This window comes from Apium graveolens, chromosome 1, assembly GCF_009905375.1.
Source record: "Apium graveolens cultivar Ventura chromosome 1, ASM990537v1, whole genome shotgun sequence".
Taxonomy (NCBI): domain Eukaryota; kingdom Viridiplantae; phylum Streptophyta; class Magnoliopsida; order Apiales; family Apiaceae; genus Apium; species Apium graveolens.
This window is the reverse complement of record NC_133647.1, coordinates 165,905,202-165,913,196: the sequence shown is the minus strand read 5'-3', so window position 1 is coordinate 165,913,196 and position 7,995 is coordinate 165,905,202. Positions and strand designations below refer to the sequence as shown.

At 32.3% G+C, this 7,995-nt stretch overlaps 1 pseudogene; it reads left to right on the top strand.

Moving 5' to 3' along the window:
* Positions 1–3,077: 3,077 nt before the first annotated feature.
* On the top strand, positions 3,078–6,755 carry LOC141710757 (E3 ubiquitin-protein ligase RGLG1-like; annotated as a pseudogene).
* Positions 6,756–7,995: the final 1,240 nt, after the last annotated feature.

Genomic DNA, 7,995 nt, shown 5'->3' with positions numbered 1-7,995 from the left:
TTTGCTTGCATTGAGTAGGTAAAAACTCGACCTTTAGATAATTCGGTTACAATTTCTAACCTCCTTTCTCGAAATACTCAACCGTCTTCAATAATAGTGCTCTAACTAAGGAACTAATCGGGATCTTTCTAGATTCAATGATTGTGTTGTTCTAACTTTCCGCATGATTATTGGTCATCGTGCAAAAAAGTTTCCCTCCATCACGTGCTAAAGACCATTTACCTAAAGGATTATCCCAAACCATACCTCCATCCTAGGCTCCTCAATCAACAAATGTTCCTATATAAAATCAAATTTCTTCTCTTGCACCTGAGAACCAAACTCAACTAACCTATTTTAATCCTTTTCTGCTATGTGCCACTACCAAAATTTTTAGCCTAGTGTCTAAAGCAGAACTATGATGGTCAAGGGGATCGCACCATCCGGTCTTTGCATAGTTTCCATAATCCCATCTTGTCTATAAGAGATAAGAAAAATCACATATCTCTTAATTGCCACAAAACTCCTCAATCTATCCATGAACAAACCCTCAACTAAGACATGTTCTCGGACTTTACAAAAGCAAATGCCAATATAAAAATATGCCTGAAGCCATTCACTACCACAATACTCCATAGTAAACCGGGATATGCACCATAAAGCTCAAATCTATAAATACATGGTCTGAAAACAACCCGAATAGTCTCTTGAAATGTCACTTCCACATCTCTTTCAATATAGACAAAAATAATCATTAACTACAAAATATTACAAAATATGAAAAAAACATTTAAATTGAATACCTCTAAGCTTCCACGATCTTCCATCTTATCCTCCTTCAAAAGCCAATCAACCATGGTTCCCACATTAAAACATTGCAACACTTCCATAAAAAAAGGGAAGTCTTAATGATCCTTCCCAAGATCCATGTTCTTGGTCCATTGCTAGCTTTTTGGCATCTCTAATCTTCTCTTCTTCCTGGCTGGTAACTAAAAATACTTTTCACCGTCTCCAATTAACACTTTTTTCTTAATCGTGGGATCGGCTAAGATTTGATTCCTTAACTAGTTCAAGAATATCATGAGATGTCAAATTAGGATGGTCTTGGGTAACGGTGGTACACAAACATGTGTGTGGTCCCAAAGTCCATAATTTGAATTTCCCAATGGGATTTTTTTTTGTTTTTTTTTTCATAACCTAGCATTTAAACTCCATTCAAAACCATTATCCTTATTCTTACAAACCATATTTCGATACACTTCACTTGATTTAATCACCTTAATCTTGATGATTTCGGATATGAAAATCTGTAACCGTATGCATCAATACTATTTTTAATTGAATATCATCACCCCTCAACTTCATCGGCTCCGCACTACACCAGAAACTGAATCAGACAACACCACTTACACAATGGTTGATCAAAAAACCGTTATCCCAAATCATCAGACAACGGTGAATGATTCGTTGACTGAAAAGTATTGTGCGACTTCCCTTCACACAATGGTGATTCAACTTTTTCCAAAGTGTTGTCTACATGGTACCAGTGTGCTCCAATGAGACAATGATTATAGTTCAGCTTATTGTGTGATTTCTCTTAGACAAGTGGTTTTTAGGTCAAAATAAACCATTGTGCTAACTTTGAATTTAGACAACTAATTGTCATGACTGTTGTGCAAGTTAGACAACGATGGCTCAGAACACATGTGCTCATATATTTTAGACAATGGTGCTGAAAAAACCATTGTTAGAAGCAAAACATGTAGACAATTGTTTATCACCTCTGTTGAGTAAATGAGTGTCACACAATAGTGTATTACCTGTTGTCTAAATCACCTCAATTAGAATATAGGTGACAACAGTTTTCTTGTAAAACCATTGTCTGATTACCTGAGAGTTTTTTTAAAAAAACCTGAAGCATATACAATAATCCTTAGGAAAAAATCAAACCAATCCTTAAAGAACATTTTCAAAGCAAATCTTGCAACAAATTATCGTTGAATTTATGTCTCAATTTAAACTAATTACGTTACTTTTTGAATTATTTTTACTATAAATTTTATTTATATAAAACTAAAAAAAGTCACATTTTCTTTATCATTGGATTATGAATAGACTATTCTGAGCCGTTGATTTACAAAAAATTAAAATTTTCATTTCCCCCTCTATTTTATTAAAATTCCCGCCTGAATTTTTAAAAAATTTTGAAATTTTTTTGAAGGTGATTTAGGTTTGGAAGAATGATTTTCTAAAATATAAGACAACAGTTTTAAAATTAAACCATTGTACGAAAGTGTACAAACAAGCCTCTTTTTAGGAAACCATTGTGTCATGACATCAACCTTTTGACATAATATAAGACAACGGTTTGGGCGAAAATCCATTGTAAGAACCTGTACAAACAAGCCTTTTTCGTTAAAACCATTGTCTATTGACATCAAATTTTTTGACAATCCCAAAGACTTGAATGGGACTTGAATCGTTACCGTACGCTTTCAAAATGTGCTACAAGAGAAGTGATTGGCATGTAAAAACACATTATCAAACACATGTTTAAATATACTAAGGTTATACGAAATAAATAACTTATATTTTTTAGTTATAATATGTTGTATCGTAATCATATACGTACGTAGATCCCGTCATTACTTTCGAAATATAGTCGATAACTATACATATGAAAGATTCGGGACTTGTTAAGTTTACAATATTACATAGACACCGTATGAGTAAAGAAAAGTGAAACGAGCCATTTAATGTCGATCCAGTTGAATATTTCATTTTTTATTAATTTAATTCGATATAGGGGTTTAAAATTTGGAAGAATGATTTTATAAAATTTAAGACAACAGTTTTAAAATTAAACCATTGTACGAAAGTGTACAAACAAGCCTTTTTTAGGAAACCATTGTGTCATGACATCAACCTTTTGACAAAATATAAGATAACGGTTTGGGCAAAAATCCATTGTAAGAACCTGTACAAACAAGTCTTTTTCATTCAAACCATTGTCTATTGACATCAAATTTCTTGACAATCCCAAAGACTTGAATGGGACTTGAATCCCAAAGCCAATAATTGTTGATCCCGGTGTTTATATGTCTAAGAAATCTGACCTTACTTGGACTTCCCAGCGCAGATCCCTCCCTACTACTTTTAAGTTATTTACCGGTAAGTTAACACATAATTCACAAATTATCTGTGAATACTGTAATTACTTTTAAGACTGATGTGAAGTATTAGGGACAAGTTTACTGGTTCGTTGGTGGTTTGGAATATTTGTTTTGTCTCTGTTAGGATGGTGAAGTTTAAGACTCTATGCAGGAAACTAATAATTTGTCTTTCTGTTGGTTAAGTAGGCCATATTTCTTCACATGTCCGTAGCCTCTATAAAAGCTATAAAAGCGTTTGTGTCTTTAGTCACTTTGACCAATTACATCTAAATCTTTGCAATAGATAACATTGTCCTTCTTAGTTTTGATGTGATTAATTGGTACAAACTCCGCTATATTGCAGTCATCAATATCTCCTGTATAATTCTTCTGTCTCTTATTAAATTTGACTGCTAGAAAGGTTTCCTTTCTGATCAGTATCATGCTGTTCCAATTTATTGTAGTACGATTTTGATGCTCTTCTGTCTGCAAAGCCTTGATTGTTTATATGTTTTAGTACCTTGTCAACTGTTTTTTAATGCACATGTCCGTTGGTCTATTCCTGATCCAGGTTCAGCTTGGGTGATACTCAGCCGATCCTTTGTTGAATACTGTATATGGGGATGGGATAATCTTCCACGGACAGTCCTAATGTACTACACGAACTTTGTCTCCTCTCCGGAAGGTTATTTTCACACTGTTATCATTGCACTTTTTTTTCTGTACACCTTATTATATAAGTCTATATTTATTATCAGCTTTTGGTGAAGATAATTTAATTCCTTGTTTTGGATTCGGAGATGGTATTTCTTTATTTCTTATTTCACTGTTAGTGCTAAAAGTATGACTTATGATGATGTTTGTCGTCAATGCAGCGTTCAACCAATGGTTGGTTGAAATAAGTTGACTGAACCAAGGACTTTAACTGATTTTTTCATTTACAGCTTCAACGCATGACCAAGAAGTGTTCAGTTTCTATCCAGATGAGAATATTATGATGGATTCGAGGAAGTGTTGACACGATATAGAGAGCTAGTCCCACAACTCAGACTTACAGGTTTGGACTTGACTAAATTAATAGTCATTTTCTTTTTGGTTGGCGCTAGTATCTTATAACATGGTGTCGGTTTATGTGAACATGTCCAACTTCTTTTGCTTCCGTTATTGAAATGGAAATTACTATTGTTTGAACAAAGTCGTGACCAGCATCATGTTTCGTAAATATAATCGCCGAAGGCAGGGTATTATAAAATTATAGTCCGAGAATTGTAATTTATTGAAACAAACATGTCTATGATTGCTTTCTGAATACATATATGACAATGGTTTTAATGTATATTTAACAATGTACCTTTGATGATAGGTGACAAAAAGTATCGATACTGAACGTGGTCTGCTAAGCCATCAGGATAGAAAAACTGTAGAGGCAATTGTGAAAGCCAGGTGATTTTGGCAGTCTAACTTTTTCTTGATGATGATTTTGATACCAAACACCTACAAATGTTCTTACATTTACTTTTACACTGAATACCCCTTATCGATCATATTAGTTGGTGTTGGGGATGGATCCTGGGACATGATGCGAGAATTTGATGACAATATACCTGCTCGAGCCTTTGACAACTTTAGGCAAGTAACAGGGACTCTCCTAGCTACTTTTTAAGTGCTTGCATTTATGTTTCCGTTACTGATTGATTTCTATTTCTATAGTTTGTCAATTTTACAGGAATTATGTCAAAGAATCTGAACCGATCCAGGAAAGAGGCAGAGTTCGCCTCTTGCAGCCTTAATGGAAATACCTTCCAATATAAAGCAACACTAGAGCTTAATATATTGAAGTATTACTTGACTTATTCTAATTAGTAATAATTTTAGATTATCTTTTTTGGTTTCATTACTTATATATATTTGCATTTATCCATCAGTGCACAGAGAGGCAAGGCAATAGATAGGATTCCTCTACTCCCACCCTCACTACGGCAGTGGCATCTCGAGGGGAATCAAAGCCTTCATAGTCAACTATTTTATGTCCGAGTGGATCTTCTTCATATAAACAAACTTCATCCGTCCCTATTAGGGAGCCTCCAAGTTCTTTCAGCTGATGCCAATGTAAGTGCATTCCCAGTGGAATTTCCTACTGTATCACTTCTTACTTTACTGTTGGATCTGGTATTATAGGAATCTTCCTCCAGATGCTGTCTACCTCCAGATACTACCTCCGGATACTATCTGGTGGTACATATTAACTAGTCAAATATGTTTAGAATGTTGGATGTAATAACTTAGAATTTGGGTTTTATTGTTTTTAGTTGGGATGTTTATTTTAGACTTGGAAAGTAATGTCCGAATTGAGCTCTTGTTGGATTGAATGTTAGTAAATTTGGTATCAATGTAGACCTTTATGTTTTTACAAATTTGGTTGGATGTATTGCATATTGTTGGTATTTTTCTGGTTGAAAATGTAATTGGTTCCCTGGGCTATTAATAGTACCAGGATGGCATATGCAATTTACAGTACATTAACATCAGAATGGTAATTTAAAATCGATGTAAAATGAACAAAAGACATCAGGTGAAACAATATTAAAAGAAAAAGAACTACAAAAACCAATGTCAAATATAGTCATTTGACATCGGTTCTGTAAAAAATCAATGTATTTTAAACCAAATAACATCGAATTTTCAATAGCTGATGTCTTAAATTTTACAATATTAAAGATTAAACATCGGTTAGAAAAAAACACTGATGTTAAACAAAAGGATTTAACATCACAAAATGAATGAAACCGATGTCTAACTCAGTATTTTACATCGGTTGATAAAAGTACCCGATGTCTGATGGACCATTTCACATCGGTCAGACAACATAACCGATGTCTGATCTAGACTTTCACATCGGTTTGTTCGAAAGATTTAAAAAAAATATTTTTTAGAGCTTGTAGGTTTCATGTTTTAATGGATAATTACCCCATAATATACTCATATTCACCTAGAAATACTGTAATATAAGTAGAAATTTGTTGCAAAGACATCAGAATTTTCTTAAAAACCGATGTATAGCACTGTAATAGACATCGGCTATGAACCGATGTCAAAGGCTGATGACATTTAACATCACACGCGAAGACATCGGTTCAGTTTTTTTTAACATCGGTTCAGAACCGTTGTCTGATCCCATATTTCCAGTAGTGTTAAACCATTATCTCGAGGACAGTGGCGTAAGTTTATAAATTTCTAGGCCAAAAGTCGACGGATCACTTCTTCAGCTTGTTAATTAAGTGATTTGGCTTCTTGAAAAATCAACTATTTCTGCAAGAACTAATACACATGTTGCCTGTTATCTTTATTTATTTTACGCTGAGATTTAATTTTTAATTGGATTTAGTTTTCAGATTTTCCTTATTCTAAATATTTTTTTAGAAATATACTTTTTAGGGACTTTATGAGTTCCGGCGTATTTTAAATGGATGCCTTCTCTGTTAAAAAAATTGAAGTACGTGAAATTACCACAACGATATAAAGAATTTAGTAGTATATCTAGTACATAGAATCTGTTCAGAAATTGATGCATTATGTGTCTTGTAGGCAGATATGGCAGATACAACATCTTACATTGAAACATGATTAGGTATATTTGAAATTTGTTTTTATACAACTAAGGGAATACAAGAATGAAATAGTCGATCGGGAAACTGGTTAAAAATAGTCTTTGTCATGTTGTGTTTAGTATGTCAGACTCAAAACAGTCAAACTTAAATAACTGAAATAGCTAGGAACTGAAAGCATTGGTGATTTCTGGACAGTTTGGTGCATCACCAAATTCGCCTACAATTGTTAAATTTAAAAACTGATGCTCAACTAGCAAGCTTTGTTACTCGGGCATGGAGTGTCGTCAGACATGCCAGACGTCCAAGTGTCTGGATTCGAAAAGTCTGAAATTGTGACAAAATAAGTATTATGTTTATGTGTTATGTCCGACTCGTTTATGTCAACCTAAACAGGAGAGTTGGAGTAATATTTACTAGAAGATCATGATTACTCACCTCTTTGGATTCTTCTTCAATCTTCACTCAAATATGTATATTTTCTTTTAATTTTCGGTTGTTAACATCTACTGTCTAGTCTGGGAAATTTAAAGGATTTTAATTTGGATATATTTTTCCTTGAAGAATATTAGCTGTATTAGAACATCTCAAACCATGTTCACCTGTTAGATAAAAAGTCTAGGTGGGAACATGATTTAGATATTTGTTAAAAAATATACCACTCCAACCATTAGACCTGTTAGCAAAAATTTAGATATCCTCCATCCCTTCTTCTATATCTGTTGATCCTCTAACCATTAGCTAAAACATCCACATCAGCTTTGGTACCTTATTTAAAACTTAACCTACTTTACACATTAATATATACATATATTTATATTACACTTAATATATATATATATAAATCAAAATATATTAAAATTCTTATTTTATATTTAATATTTTAAACTTTATTATATTTATTTTAATATACAATGCATATTTTTATGAATACAAATAGAAATAATATAATATAATATAATTATATATATTATAATATATATATATATAAGTAATGTTTATTAATTATGTTTGATTATATTTAAATATGTTATTATATTTCAATTGAAATAATATTAAATTGCTATTATATTTAATATATTTTCATTAAATATATTATTTATATTTTCACTTGTATTTAACTAAATATATACTAAAATTATTTTAACATATAAAATTTTCATATATATATATATATATACATAGTAAAAAAATAATTTTATTGAAAATAGCTAACCATTATACCTAGTACCACTGGAGTAAAATCTTTTACAGATTCA